This window comes from Giraffa tippelskirchi, chromosome 12 (genome assembly GCF_054371585.1).
Source record: "Giraffa tippelskirchi isolate mGirTip1 chromosome 12, T2T-mGirTip1v1.2.pri, whole genome shotgun sequence".
In the NCBI taxonomy this organism is placed as follows: domain Eukaryota; kingdom Metazoa; phylum Chordata; class Mammalia; order Artiodactyla; family Giraffidae; genus Giraffa; species Giraffa tippelskirchi.
The window spans coordinates 65,260,373-65,281,740 of record NC_137286.1 but is presented as its reverse complement, the minus strand read 5'-3'; the positions used below and the strand labels follow the sequence as shown (position 1 = coordinate 65,281,740).

The 21,368-nt window shown below is 55.2% G+C and overlaps 1 long non-coding RNA gene across 1 annotated transcript in view; it reads right to left on the bottom strand.

Moving 5' to 3' along the window:
• LOC145530002 (uncharacterized) overlaps positions 1-21,368 on the bottom strand; it is a 1,493,464-nt gene that overhangs the window by 1,309,412 nt on the left and 162,684 nt on the right. The window contains exons 23-25 of the long non-coding RNA XR_014071397.1: positions 15,957-16,068; positions 8,304-8,415; positions 655-766 (exon numbers count right to left, since the gene is read on the bottom strand). This is a non-coding gene — a long non-coding RNA (uncharacterized LOC145530002). The remainder of the gene's footprint in view (positions 1-654; positions 767-8,303; positions 8,416-15,956; positions 16,069-21,368) is intronic.

Sequence of the window (21,368 nt, the reverse complement as noted above, 5' to 3'; positions counted from 1 at the left end):
GCTGTGGTAGCAGCTGCAGATGGCAGCTCGTCCACAGTGCACTTCGAATGAGGTCATATGAGCGGGACTCTGGAAATGGCTCCGAAATCAAGAGAAAGGGGTCAGGGTATGTGGGAATCCGGCGGGGGTGGGGGTGGATGAAGGAAGGTGTCCTTCCTCTCTCCAGTGCAATTTGGTTTGGTGAGTCTCAAAGCTACCAGATGGCACTTCCCAAGTCAGGCCCCTGCAGGAATCGGGGTGGGCTGTGTGCCTCGGCCCCTGCCACAGGGACAAGCCACACCAGTGGCCTCCCTGAGCTCAAATGGCCGGATCTGGGGGTTCTGTCTGGGTGCACACCTCCTTGCTCTGGCCAAGTTCCCCCCTTCTCTGAGCACCAGCTTCATCCTCTCGAATGAGGACATCGATTGCTACCTTGGCACGTTACTCTCTTCATCCTGTGAAGACTCATTAGGCTTATCCTACAATTACTAGCTGGCCCGAAGAGATATCTCCTGAATCCAGATTAAGCTGGAGTCTCCCAGGCTCATCTGGCATGTCTTCCCTGAAGTCTGCCAAAACCCACACCCTTGCATTTCCAGGGACTCCCCTTAGCCAGCTGGGCAGAAAACCCAGCATGGTTCAAACAAGCTGACAGACAAGCGGGAGAGGACTCACGGGCAGACGGCCTCCCTCAGGTCTCGGGTGGAGCTCTGGGACCACAGCAGCAGCGGGCCATCCCAGCCCCTGGGCTCAGCAGCGCCCTCATTCTCAGGCCGGCGGCTCTGCCCTGAGGGGAGCAGGAAGGTCACCAACTGCCGCAGGCGGACCTCAAGCCCCTCCCACTGCTGGAGCCTGACCTCCCCCGGCCCCACCCCTTCCCCTACCCCAGCAGGACGAGAGCTCGTCTTCCCCTGGCTTCCAACGTGAGGCCCGGCCCCGGGCCCCGATTGGGCACTGCCCCAGTCCGGAGCCAATCACAGTGGCCAGGGAGGTGGAACGCACCGATTGGCCAGGGCCAGGTCATGTGACCATACTCCCCAGGAAACTCAAATATTACCAAGATTCCCTAACAAACCAATGAACAAAATTATCCAGTAAAGGCAAACCGTACTTTTTAATGAGGCCAATGTCACAGAAAAAAAAAAATCCTTCACAATGAACTGCTCAAGGAAGCTACTAAATAAGCTTTCAGAAAAGTTAAGACTTTTTTTTTTTTTTAATAGGGTGACGGAGAGCTATACCTTTCCCATCTATGTGAATTTAGGTTTAAACTAGATTTCCCTCGGCTATTATATAAGACAAAAAACCCCACATCACCCCCTTTCACTCCCCCCACCCCCAAAAAGTGTTTTAGTCTATTGAATTTTTGTGTCCTCAGTTGTGTCTGATTCACGGCAACTCACGAACTCTACACAGCCAGGCTCTTCCGTCCATGGAATTCAGGGCAATTTTTTTCTGTCACAGCAAATGCCCACCCTGGGTGATCCAAAGGCAAGGGCTCAGAGGCTCCTGAGAGACTAACTCCTTTCAGCTGAGCACAGAGCTGGCTCCTCACTGGGATGCCTGTGGCCTGGGGCTCCCAGAGGGGAGAGCAGCACTCGCCCCACCGTGTGGTCACTGCTGGAAGTGCAGGCTGCTCCTCACTCCCCCTTGACAGTGTCCCTGAGGGCAGAACAGTGGGAATCTACTCAAGGTGGAAACGCAAACTCCGATGCAACCAAACTTCCCACAAGGTCTCCAAAACCACTCAGGAACAGGGAATTGGAAACTGCAGGGCATGACATGAATGGAGATGGAGACTTGACACCTTACACCGAGTTCACTTCCAGTTATCCCTAGACAAAGTTTCCATGAAAACTTGTCACAAATCTAGAAGAACAATGAGCAGAAACCGGACACGTGCTTTGAGTCTTCACACACAAAACAAAAAGGCAGCCCACAAAACAACCCAGAGAATACAGTGGACTTTGCAAAATCAAAGATATCTACTGTGGGAAAGACCTCATTACAAAAGCAAAAGACAGGTCATACATCGCGAGACGAATGAGTGGAAACACAAAGCTTCTCAAGGATGTGTCTCCAAACAGACAAAGAACACCAACACGACAAGCCTGTGAAAACTAGGGAAAGGTCTGAAGGGACAGCAGACTGAGGAAGACACACACAGAGTATCCCGGATGATGTCCAGCACTGAGGGCCTGAAGAAACAACAGTCTAGTTGCACTCCCTCAGGCCTGTGTGACCCTGGATGAGGCCTCTGTTTCCCGGTGGCTCTGAGAGATGGACAGGGAGGAAGGGGAAGAGAAATCACTTGCATTTCTAATACTCACAGCAAAGTCTTCCAATGAGAAGGGAATTATCACCCCCACTGACAATGCCATTCACTGAAGTGATACCCACGAGTCCATCTAACCCAGAAGGGAAGGAAGGACCTGTTCTCACAAAACGGCGAGAGATGGAAGAAGGAAGATCAAGCCCACACCAACCACTGGAAAGAGAAGCTGTGCTCAGGGCTTGAAAGAATTCCTATTGGGAAAATGATGTCACAGCCCCACAAGGCAATCCACAGCTTCGATGCTATTCCTCCCAAAAGGCCAATGCATTTTCGCACCGAACAAAGAATTGCAAAAGGGGTACGGAAACAGAAAAGAGCCTAAATTGTCAATACAATCCGACGAAAAAGCCCCGATACGGACATCCAAGGTTGTGTGAAAGGAAATTAGACGACCAAACTAGGATCCTCAGGAGAGTATCGGAGAAGGCGATGGCGACCCACTCCAGTACTCTTGCCTGGAAAACGCCCTGGACGGAGGAGCCTGGTAGGCTGCAGGCCATGGGGTCGCGCAGAGTCAGACACGACTGAAGTGACTTAGGCGCAGCGGCAGCAGCAGGACAGTATGCTATTGGGAATACAACAACACACACAGATCCAGATCGATGGAATAAAGTTGAGGGTCCAGAAACAAACCACGGCATCCATGGTCAACTCATCTCTGACACAAAACGGGAGAATATCCAAATGGGAACAAGAAAGCCTCTTCAATAAATGTCCATGGGAAAACCAGACAGCTACATCTGAAGAACGCTATTGGTTTTGATCTCACACCACCTCAATATCGGGGAAAAACCTCACCCTAAAGACTGATGTCATGAGATAGCTAGAAAGAAGCGTAGGTCAAAGGCTCCGTAACATCAGAGTCTCCTTGCCATTTGCTGGGCGGAGGTAGAAATGGGTCTCTTCAAGTAAGGGAAAGAGGAAAACGAAGTACGCCAATGGGTTTCCATCCAATGGAACCTCTTCACAACAGAGAAGCTAAGCATTCAGAAATGCAAAAGATAGGAAACGGAACATGAGAGACTCCTTGCAAGTGGTGTATCTGAGAAGGGGTTCATATGGAAAGAGACGAAGAATGCACAGCACTCAGATTCCAAGAAACACCACCACCACCCTTGACCCTTCCCCCATGACCAACTCCGACCTAAAGCCTTTCTCTCCCTCTAACCTATCCCTAAAACATAACCCTCATCTAATCATATACATGTGCATTCCTAGCATCCATCCATCCACACACGAGAGAGAAAGAGGAAGACACAGACTGAATCGAGAAGGGAAAAGAGAGGGACACAGACAGAGAGAGACACGGAACCAAAGAGAGGAAAGGAGTCGACGGTCCAGACTTTTCATCAATCTGTCTCGAAGGTAGAAGCAATGACAGCGCCCATCCACCCCAGAAGGGGGAAAAGGACGGAAGGTTTGGAGAGGAAAAGACAAGAACGCAGGGAGCCATTAGAAGCTCAGCCACCCGCAGAAGCCGAGCTGGGACACTTGAACAGAATCTCAATGGAAACAGAGGACCAGAAAGTTGGCTACTCTTTTCTATAAGAGAGGGAGACCTTCGAGTCTTCCTTTCGGTCCTCCAACTTGGATGCGGGGTCTCAAAACACTCAGGAGGGGGAGTGCCTTTTCCTGGGTACCACGGCGCATCCAGGCCTCGTTCTGCCCCATTCTGTGCTGTGTCAGCCCTGGATGGAGTCTTTCTTTCTGAAGTCTCAGCACACAAGCTCCACGTGATATCGGCCCCAGGTGGAAAGGCATGGAGCTGCTCGTAGGCCGACAGACCTAGGAAGCAGATGGGAGAATGACCCCCACTCTCCAGATGGAGAGACTGGGGAAACCCTGAGGGGCATACGCTTGTCCAGGGCCACACCACTTATGAGAAGAAGGAGCCTGGTCTGAGAGCAGCGGGGTCCTCGGAGCTCAGGCCCTGGCTGCACCCAGGCCTCCCCAGGGCTGTGGGCTGGGCTGTGTGGCTGTCACTGTGCCTGCACATGGCCTAAGGGGGGTGGTCGAGCAGTCAGAAACCCAGAGATTCCCTTGGGAAGTTTTGGGGAAGGGACCTCAGCACGAACCCCAGGAAATGATGTCAGCTGCCGGCAACAGAACCCAACAGAACCCGCAACCCGTGTATCCAGGCCTCCAGAGCGGAGAGGAGCCCCCAGCCAGATCACTTGCTGCCAGGATGTTCTGCTGTTTGCCCCTGCCCAGAGGCCGGGGCCTCAGGAGAGCTCACAGGCAGTGTGCGTGGGCACCCTGTCGACGTTGGCTCAGGGCACCCCCGAGAGGCCTCTGGCCCTTTGCCCGGAGAAACAGAAAGGTAACACGGGGAGCCCCAGGCCGGGCCAGCCCACCTCTCCCATGCCACCCGGAAACACCGGGTCCTTTGCCTGTGTGTGTGGATGCGGGTTTCTCGGGGTGTGTCTCCCTCAAGGAAGCCCAGGCGGATGTGGGGTCAGAAGCCTGCGGGCAAGTTGTGTCCACACCCCAGGGGAGAGCAGGCTGGCTGGGATGGGGAGAGTGCGGGCAGCGCCGGCCGCCCAGGCTGGCCTCACACCCTCAGGTGGGTCTCTTTCCTCCCGGGTGGGGATCTGAGCAGACACACGTCTCTGACCCTTCTGGGAAGAGAAGTTCGAGCAGGCAGAAGCAGCGGCTCCACTGGCCAGGCCCAGCTCGGAAAAGTCCCAGCATGGCTGGCTGACGGTCACTGTCGTTGCAGAGCTTCCCACGTGATGAGGCCGAGGACGGGGACACCCCGTCCACCTCCCGGAGGGAGGGGTCGGAGCACCACCCCCCCGCCCCTGAGGCCCAGTGCAGGCTCCAGGTGAGCGTGCCCACGGAGGCATCAGCCCCACCGGGGGCGAAGCGGAGGCGGGGAAGGCCTGCTGCCGAGACACCACACAGGATACACCCGGCGGCCCAGTCTGAGGCTGCCACGGAGCTCAGCACACCCGGCTCCGACCCAGAGTCCCGAGAACCCCAGCCTCTGAGGCAGCAGGAGGACCTGGAGCCCAGCACGCCAGAGCACAGAGGTGAGGACGCTGGGGCTGGTGCACGGGAGTGTGTGGGGAGGGGGTGCTGAGCTACACAGGGACGAGTCCCCGAAAGATGCTGCTGGGCCTGCAGCAAGCGCTGGCCTCACACCCCCACCCCCATCTTGCACACTTCAGTCCCAAAAGACATCCGACCCTGGGTATTCTTTGGGAATCTCTTGGAAGCTTTCTGTCCCGGGATACGCACATGCCAAGGCTGGCCTGTGGGCAAACTTTGCTTCTCCCCCAGCTCTAGCACTGGCCTCCAACTGGAACCAGGCTCCACTTCCCAGACCTGTCCCTACAGAGGTGGTGGCTCCAGGTGCAGGACCCAGGGATCCACCGAGGGCAGATGGAGAACCGAGACTTGCCCTCGCAGAGACACCAGGCCAGCTGGGTTCTGGCCAGCACACCGGGCAGATCGGATCTCCGTGCCTGCAGGACCCCCAGCCCCAGGCACTGATGTCCCACCCCCTCAGCCAGAACCTCCACCTCCACGTGCACCTGTACCTGCTCGGGCTTTGGCAGGAGAACCCGAGGCAGAGGAGGAGTCACCGCCTCGGCAGGGAGAGCCTGCCCTGGCTCCCGCGCAACACCCAGACGCCGACGATGACTCACCCACCCCTGCAGGAAGAACGAGCCCCCGCTCTGGACAGAGACCCAGAGCCCTTGCCGGAAACACCACGTCCAGGGGAGCGGTCGGCTCTGCCGCCTCCATCCCTGTCGGCTCACCGTGGACGCTGTCAACTCGGTCTGCCCCCAGGGGACATGGAGTTCCTTTCCCCTGAACTGCTTTGCATTTGGTTTGTTTCCACCTTTCTGGTGATGTTTTATTTTTTGTATGGTTTCCTGTATTTTTGTTGGTTAAGTTGGGAACTTGTTGGTTAAGTTAGTAAACTTTTTCATCATTGTTGCAATTTGGGAACACTGTTGTGTAACTGGTGATACTGTGTTACCATCACCACTTTGTGGTTTCAGACCCGTTTGATCTTTATGCCCCACCCCCCAACAAAGCCTGGATTCAAGGCAAGCACGCCCTGTTCATCCCTCCCCCCGATCCTGAACACAATTTCATCTTTTCTTTCTGCATTCCTTCCTATATTCTTGGTGTCCCCAATCAATGACTCTCAGTGAAATGACTGAAGGAGTTTCTTTCGGACTCTCCACCTACTGTAAGACTCCATTGGAGAGTTCTCATTTTTATGTCATTTGAACTAGCCTTTGATAGCTGACAGGACGGTGTACGTCCTTTCAAGATATCATGTGCCAAACGAAGCCCTTTTGGCAAATGCCATCATTATCTCCAGGCAGGCATTGCTGTTTGAAGGGTGACATCTCAGCCAGAAGGCAGAGGCTGAGCTCCTCTTGTTGCACCAGCTCCCAAAAGAAGCCAAGAAAGGGAGCTGGAACAACAAACCACCCCAACGCCCAGGAAAGCGTTCTTCACGACAGAAGGCTAGAAAATGACCCAACAACCTTGTGGCCCAGAACCCCTCTAGAAAAATCACTGTTCCATAAAAAAGAGAAACACGTGGGAAGTTCCAAGGAGAGGCAATGCCCATGGCCAGTGTACTTTAGAGACGGCCTGACCGCTCCGGGGAAGACACGCACCGACGGAACCCCTTGGGAAACAGCAGTGAGAGTCCTCACCGTCGTAAGGGTTTCCTCTGGGGACAACCTGCCCTGGGCACCACATGAGGGAGCAGACCGGCTTCTCTTCCTCTGCTCCCACACCATTCACTCATGAAGGCAGCTCAGGTGTTCTCATGCCCTGCCTGCCTGCCTGCCTGCCTGCCTGGCTCATCCGTGAGCTGTGACCACCTCCAGGGCAGGACTCCACCTTCTCCTCTCTGTGTACCGTGAATCTGCACACAGTGGGCTTTCAGAACCTTAGGAGACTTGAGCCATTCCCACTCGAGCCAGAACCCTCCCCAGGAAGGAAAACGGCTGTGGGGTCATTTTGGCCCCAGCACTGGTTCCGAAAGCCTGGCGGCTCCTACAGCCTCTACGGTGTGAAGAGGGAGGTCCCTTTTGACAGAGCTTTCCGGCTGTCAGATCTAAGCTGTTGTTTCACTGTCAGCTGTGTCTCTTCCGTTGCAGCCAGGTGGGCCACGCTGCTCCAAAGGGGCTCACAAGCTGAGTGGCAAGGGAGGTATTGAGAGGACAGGGATGGCTACAACGTGCTGCAAACTGAGTGAGGGTCCCCACAATCCTCAGCAAAGGTCTGTGGTGTGCAAGTGGGGAGTAGAGGGCCCCCAAGTTCCAAAGGAAGGGAGGTACTCGGGAGCTAAAGCCCTTGGCTGCTGTGGTAGCAGCTGCAGATGGCAGCTCGTCCACAGTGCACTTCGAATGAGGTCATATGAGCGGGACTCTGGAAATGGCTCCGAAATCAAGAGAAAGGGGTCAGGGTATGTGGGAATCCGGCGGGGGTGGGGGGTGGATGAAGGAAGGTGTCCTTCCTCTCTCCAGTGCAATTTGGTTTGGTGAGTCTCAAAGCTACCAGATGGCACTTCCCAAGTCAGGCCCCCGCAGGAATCAGGGTGGGCTGCGTGCCTCGGCGCCTGCTACAGGGACAAGCCACACCAGTGGCCTCCCTGAGCTCAAATGGCCGGATCTGGGGGTTCTGTCTGGGTGCACACCTCCTTGCTCTGGCCAAGTTCCCCCCTTCTCTGAGCACCAGCTTCATCCTCTCGAATGAGGACATCGATTGCTACCTTGGCACGTTACTCTCTTCATCCTGTGAAGACTCATTAGGCTTATCCTACAATTACTAGCTGGCCCGAAGAGATATCTCCTGAATCCAGATTAAGCTGGAGTCTCCCAGGCTCATCTGGCATGTCTTCCCTGAAGTCTGCCAAAACCCACACCCTTGCATTTCCAGGGACTCCCCTTAGCCAGCTGGGCAGAAAACCCAGCATGGTTCAAACAAGCTGACAGACAAGCGGGAGAGGACTCACGGGCAGACGGCCTCCCTCAGGTCTCGGGTGGAGCTCTGGGACCACAGCAGCAGCGGGCCATCCCAGCCCCTGGGCTCAGCAGCGCCCTCATTCTCAGGCCGGCGGCTCTGCCCTGAGGGGAGCAGGAAGGTCACCAACTGCCGCAGGCGGACCTCAAGCCCCTCCCACTGCTGGAGCCTGACCTCCCCCGGCCCCACCCCTTCCCCTACCCCAGCAGGACGAGAGCTCGTCTTCCCCTGGCTTCCAACGTGAGGCCCGGCCCCGGGCCCCGATTGGGCACTGCCCCAGTCCGGAGCCAATCACAGTGGCCAGGGAGGTGGAACGCACCGATTGGCCAGGGCCAGGTCATGTGACCATACTCCCCAGGAAACTCAAATATTACCAAGATTCCCTAACAAACCAATGAACAAAATTATCCAGTAAAGGCAAACCGTACTTTTTAATGAGGCCAATGTCACAGAAAAAAGAAAAAATCCTTCACAATGAACTGCTCAAGGAAGCTACTAAATAAGCTTTCAGAAAAGTTAAGACTTTTTTTTTTTTTTAATAGGGTGACGGAGAGCTATACCTTTCCCATCTATGTGAATTTAGGTTTAAACTAGATTTCCCTCGGCTATTATATAAGAGAAAAAACCCCACATCACCCACTTTCACTCCCCCCACCCCCAAAAAGTGCTTTAGTCTATTGAATTTTTGTGTCCTCAGTTGTGTCTGATTCACGGCAACTCACGAACTCTACACAGCCAGGCTCTTCCGTCCATGGAATTCAGGGCAATTTTTTTCTGTCACAGCAAATGCCCACCCTGGGTGATCCAAAGGCAAGGGCTCAGAGGCTCCTGAGAGACTAACTCCTTTCAGCTGAGCACAGAGCTGGCTCCTCACTGGGATGCCTGTGGCCTGGGGCTCCCAGAGGGGAGAGCAGCACTCGCCCCACCGTGTGGTCACTGCTGGAAGTGCAGGCTGCTCCTCACTCCCCCTTGACAGTGTCCCTGAGGGCAGAACAGTGGGAATCTACTCAAGGTGGAAACGCAAACTCCGATGCAACCAAACTTCCCACAAGGTCTCCAAAACCACTCAGGAACAGGGAATTGGAAACTGCAGGGCATGACATGAATGGAGATGGAGACTTGACACCTTACACCGAGTTCACTTCCAGTTATCCCTAGACAAAGTTTCCATGAAAACTTGTCACAAATCTAGAAGAACAATGAGCAGAAACCGGACACGTGCTTTGAGTCTTCACACACAAAACAAAAAGGCAGCCCACAAAACAACCCAGAGAATACAGTGGACTTTGCAAAATCAAAGATATCTACTGTGGGAAAGACCTCATTACAAAAGCAAAAGACAGGTCATACATCGCGAGACGAATGAGTGGAAACACAAAGCTTCTCAAGGATGTGTCTCCAAACAGACAAAGAACACCAACACGACAAGCCTGTGAAAACTAGGGAAAGGTCTGAAGGGACAGCAGACTGAGGAAGACACACACAGAGTATCCCGGATGATGTCCAGCACTGAGGGCCTGAAGAAACAACAGTCTAGTTGCACTCCCTCAGGCCTGTGTGACCCTGGATGAGGCCTCTGTTTCCCGGTGGCTCTGAGAGATGGACAGGGAGGAAGGGGAAGAGAAATCACTTGCATTTCTAATACTCACAGCAAAGTCTTCCAATGAGAAGGGAATTATCACCCCCACTGACAATGCCATTCACTGAAGTGATACCCACGAGTCCATCTAACCCAGAAGGGAAGGAAGGACCTGTTCTCACAAAACGGCGAGAGATGGAAGAAGGAAGATCAAGCCCACACCAACCACTGGAAAGAGAAGCTGTGCTCAGGGCTTGAAAGAATTCCTATTGGGAAAATGATGTCACAGCCCCACAAGGCAATCCACAGCTTCGATGCTATTCCTCCCAAAAGGCCAATGCATTTTCGCACCGAACAAAGAATTGCAAAAGGGGTACGGAAACAGAAAAGAGCCTAAATTGTCAATACAATCCGACGAAAAAGCCCCGATACGGACATCCAAGGTTGTGTGAAAGGAAATTAGACGACCAAACTAGGATCCTCAGGAGAGTATCGGAGAAGGCGATGGCGACCCACTCCAGTACTCTTGCCTGGAAAACGCCCTGGACGGAGGAGCCTGGTAGGCTGCAGGCCATGGGGTCGCGCAGAGTCAGACACGACTGAAGTGACTTAGGCGCAGCGGCAGCAGCAGGACAGTATGCTATTGGGAATACAACAACACACACAGATCCAGATCGATGGAATAAAGTTGAGGGTCCAGAAACAAACCACGGCATCCATGGTCAACTCATCTCTGACACAAAACGGGAGAATATCCAAATGGGAACAAGAAAGCCTCTTCAATAAATGTCCATGGGAAAACCAGACAGCTACATCTGAAGAACGCTATTGGTTTTGATCTCACACCACCTCAATATCGGGGAAAAACCTCACCCTAAAGACTGATGTCATGAGATAGCTAGAAAGAAGCGTAGGTCAAAGGCTCCGTAACATCAGAGTCTCCTTGCCATTTGCTGGGCGGAGGTAGAAATGGGTCTCTTCAAGTAAGGGAAAGAGGAAAACGAAGTACGCCAATGGGTTTCCATCCAATGGAACCTCTTCACAACAGAGAAGCTAAGCATTCAGAAATGCAAAAGATAGGAAACGGAACATGAGAGACTCCTTGCAAGTGGTGTATCTGAGAAGGGGTTCATATGGAAAGAGACGAAGAATGCACAGCACTCAGATTCCAAGAAACACCACCACCACCCTTGACCCTTCCCCCATGACCAACTCCGACCTAAAGCCTTTCTCTCCCTCTAACCTATCCCTAAAACATAACCCTCATCTAATCATATACATGTGCATTCCTAGCATCCATCCATCCACACACGAGAGAGAAAGAGGAAGACACAGACTGAATCGAGAAGGGAAAAGAGAGGGACACAGACAGAGAGAGACACGGAACCAAAGAGAGGAAAGGAGTCGATGGTCCAGACTTTTCATCAATCTGTCTCGAAGGTAGAAGCAATGACAGCGCCCATCCACCCCAGAAGGGGGAAAAGGACGGAAGGTTTGGAGAGGAAAAGACAAGAACGCAGGGAGCCATTAGAAGCTCAGCCACCCGCAGAAGCCGAGCTGGGACACTTGAACAGAATCTCAATGGAAACAGAGGACCAGAAAGTTGGCTACTCTTTTCTATAAGAGAGGGAGACCTTCGAGTCTTCCTTTCGGTCCTCCAACTTGGATGCGGGGTCTCAAAACACTCAGGAGGGGGAGTGCCTTTTCCTGGGTACCACGGCGCATCCAGGCCTCGTTCTGCCCCATTCTGTGCTGTGTCAGCCCTGGATGGAGTCTTTCTTTCTGAAGTCTCAGCGCACAAGCTCCACGTGATATCGGCCCCAGGTGGAAAGGCATGGAGCTGCTCGTAGGCCGACAGACCTAGGAAGCAGATGGGAGAATGACCCCCACTCTGCAGATGGAGAGACTGGGGAAACCCTGAGGGGCATACGCTTGTCCAGGGCCACACCACTTATGAGAAGAAGGAGCCTGGTCTGAGAGCAGCGGGGTCCTCGGAGCTCAGGCCCTGGCTGCACCCAGGCCTCCCCAGGGCTGTGGGCTGGGCTGTGTGGCTGTCACTGTGCCTGCACATGGCCTAAGGGGGGTGGTCGAGCAGTCAGAAACCCAGAGATTCCCTTGGGAAGTTTTGGGGAAGGGACCTCAGCACGAACCCCAGGAAATGATGTCAGCTGCCGGCAACAGAACCCAACAGAACCCGCAACCCGTGTATCCAGGCCTCCAGAGCGGAGAGGAGCCCCCAGCCAGATCACTTGCTGCCAGGATGTTCTGCTGTTTGCCCCTGCCCAGAGGCCGGGGCCTCAGGAGAGCTCACAGGCAGTGTGCGTGGGCACCCTGTCGACGTTGGCTCAGGGCACCCCCGAGAGGCCTCTGGCCCTTTGCCCGGAGAAACAGAAAGGTAACACGGGGAGCCCCAGGCCGGGCCAGCCCACCTCTCCCATGCCACCCGGAAACACCGGGTCCTTTGCCTGTGTGTGTGGATGCGGGTTTCTCGGGGTGTGTCTCCCTCAAGGAAGCCCAGGCGGATGTGGGGTCAGAAGCCTGCGGGCAAGTTGTGTCCACACCCCAGGGGAGAGCAGGCTGGCTGGGATGGGGAGAGTGCGGGCAGCGCCGGCCGCCCAGGCTGGCCTCACACCCTCAGGTGGGTCTCTTTCCTCCCAGGTGGGGATCTGAGCAGACACACGTCTCTGACCCTTCTGGGAAGAGAAGTTCGAGCAGGCAGAAGCAGCGGCTCCACTGGCCAGGCCCAGCTCGGAAAAGTCCCAGCATGGCTGGCTGACGGTCACTGTCGTTGCAGAGCTTCCCACGTGATGAGGCCGAGGACGGGGACACCCCGTCCACCTCCCGGAGGGAGGGGTCGGAGCACCACCCCCCCGCCCCTGAGGCCCAGTGCAGGCTCCAGGTGAGCGTGCCCACGGAGGCATCAGCCCCACCGGGGGCGAAGCGGAGGCGGGGAAGGCCTGCTGCCGAGACACCACACAGGATACACCCGGCGGCCCAGTCTGAGGCTGCCACGGAGCTCAGCACACCCGGCTCCGACCCAGAGTCCCGAGAACCCCAGCCTCTGAGGCAGCAGGAGGACCTGGAGCCCAGCACGCCAGAGCACAGAGGTGAGGACGCTGGGGCTGGTGCACGGGAGTGTGTGGGGAGGGGGTGCTGAGCTACACAGGGACGAGTCCCCGAAAGATGCTGCTGGGCCTGCAGCAAGCGCTGGCCTCACACCCCCACCCCCATCTTGCACACTTCAGTCCCAAAAGACATCCGACCCTGGGTATTCTTTGGGAATCTCTTGGAAGCTTTCTGTCCCGGGATACGCACATGCCAAGGCTGGCCTGTGGGCAAACTTTGCTTCTCCCCCAGCTCTAGCACTGGCCTCCAACTGGAACCAGGCTCCACTTCCCAGACCTGTCCCTACAGAGGTGGTGGCTCCAGGTGCAGGACCCAGGGATCCACCGAGGGCAGATGGAGAACCAAGACTTACCCTCGCAGAGACACCAGGCCAGCTGGGTTCTGGCCAGCACACCGGGCAGATCGGATCTCCGTGCCTGCAGGACCCCCAGCCCCAGGCACTGATGTCCCACCCCCTCAGCCAGAACCTCCACCTCCACGTGCACCTGTACCTGCTCGGGCTTTGGCAGGAGAACCCGAGGCAGAGGAGGAGTCACCGCCTCGGCAGGGAGAGCCTGCCCTGGCTCCCGCGCAACACCCAGACGCCGACGATGACTCACCCACCCCTGCAGGAAGAACGAGCCCCCGCTCTGGACAGAGACCCAGAGCCCTTGCCGGAAACACCACGTCCAGGGGAGCGGTCGGCTCTGCCGCCTCCATCCCTGTCGGCTCACCGTGGACGCTGTCAACTCGGTCTGCCCCCAGGGGACATGGAGTTCCTTTCCCCTGAACTGCTTTGCATTTGGTTTGTTTCCACCTTTCTGGTGATGTTTTATTTTTTGTATGGTTTCCTGTATTTTTGTTGGTTAAGTTGGGAACTTGTTGGTTAAGTTAGTAAACTTTTTCATCATTGTTGCAATTTGGGAACACTGTTGTGTAACTCTGGTGATACTGTGTTACCATCACCACTTTGTGGTTTCAGACCCGTTTGATCTTTATGCCCCACCCCCCAACAAAGCCTGGATTCAAGGCAAGCACGCCCTGTTCATCCCTCCCCCCGATCCTGAACACAATTTCATCTTTTCTTTCTGCATTCCTTCCTATATTCTTGGTGTCCCCAATCAATGACTCTCAGTGAAATGACTGAAGGAGTTTCTTTCGGACCCTCCACCTACTGTAAGACTCCATTGGAGAGTTCTCATTTTTATGTCATTTGAACTAGCCTTTGATAGCTGACAGGACGGTGTACGTCCTTTCAAGATATCATGTGCCAAACGAAGCCCTTTTGGCAAATGCCATCATTATCTCCAGGCAGGCATTGCTGTTTGAAGGGTGACATCTCAGCCAGAAGGCAGAGGCTGAGCTCCTCTTGTTGCACCAGCTCCCAAAAGAAGCCAAGAAAGGGAGCTGGAACAACAAACCACCCCAACGCCCAGGAAAGCGTTCTTCACGACAGAAGGCTAGAAAATGACCCAACAACCTTGTGGCCCAGAACCCCTCTAGAAAAATCACTGTTCCATAAAAAAGAGAAACACGTGGGAAGTTCCAAGGAGAGGCAATGCCCATGGCCAGTGTACTTTAGAGATGGCCTGACCGCTCCGGGGAAGACACGCACCGACGGAACCCCTTGGGAAACAGCAGTGAGAGTCCTCACCGTCGTAAGGGTTTCCTCTGGGGACAACCTGCCCTGGGCACCACATGAGGGAGCAGACCGGCTTCTCTTCCTCTGCTCCCACACCATTCACTCATGAAGGCAGCTCAGGTGTTCTCATGCCCTGCCTGCCTGCCTGCCTGCCTGCCTGGCTCATCCGTGAGCTGTGACCACCTCCAGGGCAGGACTCCACCTTCTCCTCTCTGTGTACCGTGAATCTGCACACAGTGGGCTTTCAGAACCTTAGGAGACTTGAGCCATTCCCACTCGAGCCAGAACCCTCCCCAGGAAGGAAAACGGCTGTGGGGTCATTTTGGCCCCAGCACTGGTTCCGAAAGCCTGGCGGCTCCTACAGCCTCTACGGTGTGAAGAGGGAGGTCCCTTTTGACAGAGCTTTCCGGCTGTCAGATCTAAGCTGTTGTTTCACCGTCAGCTGTGTCTCTTCCGTTGCAGCCAGGTGGGCCACGCTGCTCCAAAGGGGCTCACAAGCTGAGTGGCAAGGGAGGTATTGAGAGGACAGGGATGGCTACAACGTGCTGCAAACTGAGTGAGGGTCCCCACAATCCTCAGCAAAGGTCTGTGGTGTGCAAGTGGGGAGTAGAGGGCCCCCAAGTTCCAAAGGAAGGGAGGTACTCGGGAGCTAAAGCCCTTGGCTGCTGTGGTAGCAGCTGCAGATGGCAGCTCGTCCACAGTGCACTTCGAATGAGGTCATATGAGCGGGACTCTGGAAATGGCTCCGAAATCAAGAGAAAGGGGTCAGGGTATGTGGGAATCCGGCGGGGGTGGGGGGTGGATGAAGGAAGGTGTCCTTCCTCTCTCCAGTGCAATTTGGTTTGGTGAGTCTCAAAGCTACCAGATGGCACTTCCCAAGTCAGGCCCCCGCAGGAATCAGGGTGGGCTGCGTGCCTCGGCGCCTGCTACAGGGACAAGCCACACCAGTGGCCTCCCTGAGCTCAAATGGCCGGATCTGGGGGTTCTGTCTGGGTGCACACCTCCTTGCTCTGGCCAAGTTCCCCCCTTCTCTGAGCACCAGCTTCATCCTCTCGAATGAGGACATCGATTGCTACCTTGGCACGTTACTCTCTTCATCCTGTGAAGACTCATTAGGCTTATCCTACAATTACTAGCTGGCCCGAAGAGATATCTCCTGAATCCAGATTAAGCTGGAGTCTCCCAGGCTCATCTGGCATGTCTTCCCTGAAGTCTGCCAAAACCCACACCCTTGCATTTCCAGGGACTCCCCTTAGCCAGCTGGGCAGAAAACCCAGCATGGTTCAAACAAGCTGACAGACAAGCGGGAGAGGACTCACGGGCAGACGGCCTCCCTCAGGTCTCGGGTGGAGCTCTGGGACCACAGCAGCAGCGGGCCATCCCAGCCCCTGGGCTCAGCAGCGCCCTCATTCTCAGGCCGGCGGCTCTGCCCTGAGGGGAGCAGGAAGGTCACCAACTGCCGCAGGCGGACCTCAAGCCCCTCCCACTGCTGGAGCCTGACCTCCCCCGGCCCCACCCCTTCCCCTACCCCAGCAGGACGAGAGCTCGTCTTCCCCTGGCTTCCAACGTGAGGCCCGGCCCCGGGCCCCGATTGGGCACTGCCCCAGTCCGGAGCCAATCACAGTGGCCAGGGAGGTGGAACTCACCGATTGGCCAGGGCCAGGTCATGTGACCATACTCCCCAGGAAACTCAAATATTACCAAGATTCCCTAACAAACCAATGAACAAAATTATCCAGTAAAGGCAAACCGTACTTTTTAATGAGGCCAATGTCACAGAAAAAAAAAAAAATCCTTCACAATGAACTGCTCAAGGAAGCTACTAAATAAGCTTTCAGAAAAGTTAAGACTTTTTTTTTTTTTTAATAGGGTGACGGAGAGCTATACCTTTCCCATCTATGTGAATTTAGGTTTAAACTAGATTTCCCTCGGCTATTATATAAGAGAAAAAACCCCACATCACCCACTTTCACTCCCCCCACCCCCAAAAAGTGCTTTAGTCTATTGAATTTTTGTGTCCTCAGTTGTGTCTGATTCACGGCAACTCACGAACTCTACACAGCCAGGCTCTTCCGTCCATGGAATTCAGGGCAATTTTTTTCTGTCACAGCAAATGCCCACCCTGGGTGATCCAAAGGCAAGGGCTCAGAGGCTCCTGAGAGACTAACTCCTTTCAGCTGAGCACAGAGCTGGCTCCTCACTGGGATGCCTGTGGCCTGGGGCTCCCAGAGGGGAGAGCAGCACTCGCCCCACCGTGTGGTCACTGCTGGAAGTGCAGGCTGCTCCTCACTCCCCCTTGACAGTGTCCCTGAGGGCAGAACAGTGGGAATCTACTCAAGGTGGAAACGCAAACTCCGATGCAACCAAACTTCCCACAAGGTCTCCAAAACCACTCAGGAACAGGGAATTGGAAACTGCAGGGCATGACATGAATGGAGATGGAGACTTGACACCTTATACCGAGTTCACTTCCAGTTATCCCTAGACAAAGTTTCCATGAAAACTTGTCACAAATCTAGAAGAACAATGAGCAGAAACCGGACACGTGCTTTGAGTCTTCACACACAAAACAAAAAGGCAGCCCACAAAACAACCCAGAGAATACAGTGGACTTTGCAAAATCAAAGATATCTACTGTGGGAAAGACCTCATTACAAAAGCAAAAGACAGGTCATACATCGCGAGACGAATGAGTGGAAACACAAAGCTTCTCAAGGATGTGTCTCCAAACAGACAAAGAACACCAACACGACAAGCCTGTGAAAACTAGGGAAAGGTCTGAAGGGACAGCAGACTGAGGAAGACACACACAGAGTATCCCGGATGATGTCCAGCACTGAGGGCCTGAAGAAACAACAGTCTAGTTGCACTCCCTCAGGCCTGTGTGACCCTGGATGAGGCCTCTGTTTCCCGGTGGCTCTGAGAGATGGACAGGGAGGAAGGGGAAGAGAAATCACTTGCATTTCTAATACTCACAGCAAAGTCTTCCAATGAGAAGGGAATTATCACCCCCACTGACAATGCCATTCACTGAAGTGATACCCACGAGTCCATCTAACCCAGAAGGGAAGGAAGGACCTGTTCTCACAAAACGGCGAGAGATGGAAGAAGGAAGATCAAGCCCACACCAACCACTGGAAAGAGAAGCTGTGCTCAGGGCTTGAAAGAATTCCTATTGGGAAAATGATGTCACAGCCCCACAAGGCAATCCACAGCTTCGATGCTATTCCTCCCAAAAGGCCAATGCATTTTCGCACCGAACAAAGAATTGCAAAAGGGGTACGGAAACAGAAAAGAGCCTAAATTGTCAATACAATCCGACGAAAAAGCCCCGATACGGACATCCAAGGTTGTGTGAAAGGAAATTAGACGACCAAACTAGGATCCTCAGGAGAGTATCGGAGAAGGCGATGGCGACCCACTCCAGTACTCTTGCCTGGAAAACGCCCTGGACGGAGGAGCCTGGTAGGCTGCAGGCCATGGGGTCGCGCAGAGTCAGACACGACTGAAGTGACTTAGGCGCAGCGGCAGCAGCAGGACAGTATGCTATTGGGAATACAACAACACACACAGATCCAGATCGATGGAATAAAGTTGAGGGTCCAGAAACAAACCACGGCATCCATGGTCAACTCATCTCTGACACAAAACGGGAGAATATCCAAATGGGAACAAGAAAGCCTCTTCAATAAATGTCCATGGGAAAACCAGACAGCTACATCTGAAGAACGCTATTGGTTTTGATCTCACACCACCTCAATATCGGGGAAAAACCTCACCCTAAAGACTGATGTCATGAGATAGCTAGAAAGAAGCGTAGGTCAAAGGCTCCGTAACATCAGAGTCTCCTTGCCATTTGCTGGGCGGAGGTAGAAATGGGTCTCTTCAAGTAAGGGAAAGAGGAAAACGAAGTACGCCAATGGGTTTCCATCCAATGGAACCTCTTCACAACAGAGAAGCTAAGCATTCAGAAATGCAAAAGATAGGAAACGGAACATGAGAGACTCCTTGCAAGTGGTGTATCTGAGAAGGGGTTCATATGGAAAGAGACGAAGAATGCACAGCACTCAGATTCCAAGAAACACCACCACCACCCTTGACCCTTCCCCCATGACCAACTCCGACCTAAAGCCTTTCTCTCCCTCTAACCTATCCCTAAAACATAACCCTCATCTAATCATATACATGTGCATTCCTAGCATCCATCCATCCACACACGAGAGAGAAAGAGGAAGACACAGACTGAATCGAGAAGGGAAAAGAGAGGGACACAGACAGAGAGAGACATGGAACCAAAGAGAGGAAAGGAGTCGATGGTCCAGACTTTTCATCAATCTGTCTCGAAGGTAGAAGCAATGACAGCGCCCATCCACCCCAGAAGGGGGAAAAGGACGGAAGGTTTGGAGAGGAAAAGACAAGAACGCAGGGAGCCATTAGAAGCTCAGCCACCCGCAGAAGCCGAGCTGGGACACTTGAACAGAATCTCAATGGAAACAGAGGACCAGAAAGTTGGCTACTCTTTTCTATAAGAGAGGGAGACCTTCGAGTCTTCCTTTCGGTCCTCCAACTTGGATGCGGGGTCTCAAAACACTCAGGAGGGGGAGTGCCTTTTCCTGGGTACCACGGCGCATCCAGGCCTTGTTCTGCCCCATTCTGTGCTGTGTCAGCCCTGGATGGAGTCTTTCTTTCTGAAGTCTCAGCACACAAGCTCCACGTGATATCGGCCCCAGGTGGAAAGGCATGGAGCTGCTCGTAGGCCGACAGACCTAGGAAGCAGATGGGAGAATGACCCCCACTCTGCAGATGGAGAGACTGGGGAAACCCTGAGGGGCATACGCTTGTCCAGGGCCACACCACTTATGAGAAGAAGGAGCCTGGTCTGAGAGCAGCGGGGTCCTCGGAGCTCAGGCCCTGGCTGCACCCAGGCCTCCCCAGGGCTGTGGGCTGGGCTGTGTGGCTGTCACTGTGCCTGCACATGGCCTAAGGGGGGTGGTCGAGCAGTCAGAAACCCAGAGATTCCCTTGGGAAGTTTTGGGGAAGGGACCTCAGCACGAACCCCAGGAAATGATGTCAGCTGCCAGCAACAGAACCCAACAGAACCCGCAACCCGTGTATCCAGGCCTCCAGAGCGGAGAGGAGCCCCCAGCCAGATCACTTGCTGCCAGGATGTTCTGCTGTTTGCCCCTGCCCAGAGGCCGGGGCCTCAGGAGAGCTCACAGGCAGTGTGCGTGGGCACCCTGTCGACGTTGGCTCAGGGCACCCCCGAGAGGCCTCTGGCCCTTTGCCCGGAGAAACAGAAAGGTAACACGGGGATCCCCAGGCCGGGCCAGCCCACCTCTCCCATGCCACCCGGAAACACCGGGTCCTTTGCCTGTGTGTGTGGATGCGGGTTTCTCGGGGTGTGTCTCCCTCAAGGAAGCCCAGGCGGATGTGGGGTCAGAAGCCTGCGGGCAAGTTGTGTCCACACCCCAGGGGAGAGCAGGCTGGCTGGGATGGGGAGAGTGCGGGCAGCGCCGGCCGCCCAGGCTGGCCTCACACCCTCAGGTGGGTCTCTTTCCTCCCGGGTGGGGATCTGAGCAGACACACGTCTCTGACCCTTCTGGGAAGAGAAGTTCGAGCAGGCAGAAGCAGCGGCTCCACTGGCCAGGCCCAGCTCGGAAAAGTCCCAGCATGGCTGGCTGACGGTCACTGTCGTTGCAGAGCTTCCCACGTGATGAGGCCGAGGACGGGGACACCCCGTCCACCTCCCGGAGGGAGGGGTCGGAGCACCACCCCCCCGCCCCTGAGGCCCAGTGCAGGCTCCAGGTGAGCGTGCCCACGGAGGCATCAGCCCCACCGGGGGCGAAGCGGAGGCGGGGAAGGCCTGCTGCCGAGACACCACACAGGATACACCCGGCGGCCCAGTCTGAGGCTGCCACGGAGCTCAGCACACCCGGCTCCGACCCAGAGTCCCGAGAACCCCAGCCTCTGAGGCAGCAGGAGGACCTGGAGCCCAGCACGCCAGAGCACAGAGGTGAGGACGCTGGGGCTGGTGCACGGGAGTGTGTGGGGAGGGGGTGCTGAGCTACACAGGGACGAGTCCCCGAAAGATGCTGCTGGGCCTGCAGCAAGCGCTGGCCTCACACCCCCACCCCCATCTTGCACACTTCAGTCCCAAAAGACATCCGACCCTGGGTATTCTTTGGGAATCTCTTGGAAGCTTTCTGTCCCGGGATACGCACATGCCAAGGCTGGCCTGTGGGCAAACTTTGCTTCTCCCCCAGCTCTAGCACTGGCCTCCAACTGGAACCAGGCTCCACTTCCCAGACCTGTCCCTACAGAGGTGGTGGCTCCAGGTGCAGGACCCAGGGATCCACCGAGGGCAGATGGAGAACCGAGACTTGCCCTCGCAGAGACACCAGGCCAGCTGGGTTCTGGCCAGCACACCGGGCAGATCGGATCTCCGTGCCTGCAGGACCCCCAGCCCCAGGCACTGATGTCCCACCCCCTCAGCCAGAACCTCCACCTCCACGTGCACCTGTACCTGCTCGGGCTTTGGCAGGAGAACCCGAGGCAGAGGAGGAGTCACCGCCTCGGCAGGGAGAGCCTGCCCTGGCTCCCGCGCAACACCCAGACGCCGACGATGACTCACCCACCCCTGCAGGAAGAACGAGCCCCCGCTCTGGACAGAGACCCAGAGCCCTTGCCGGAAACACCACGTCCAGGGGAGCGGTCGGCTCTGCCGCCTCCAT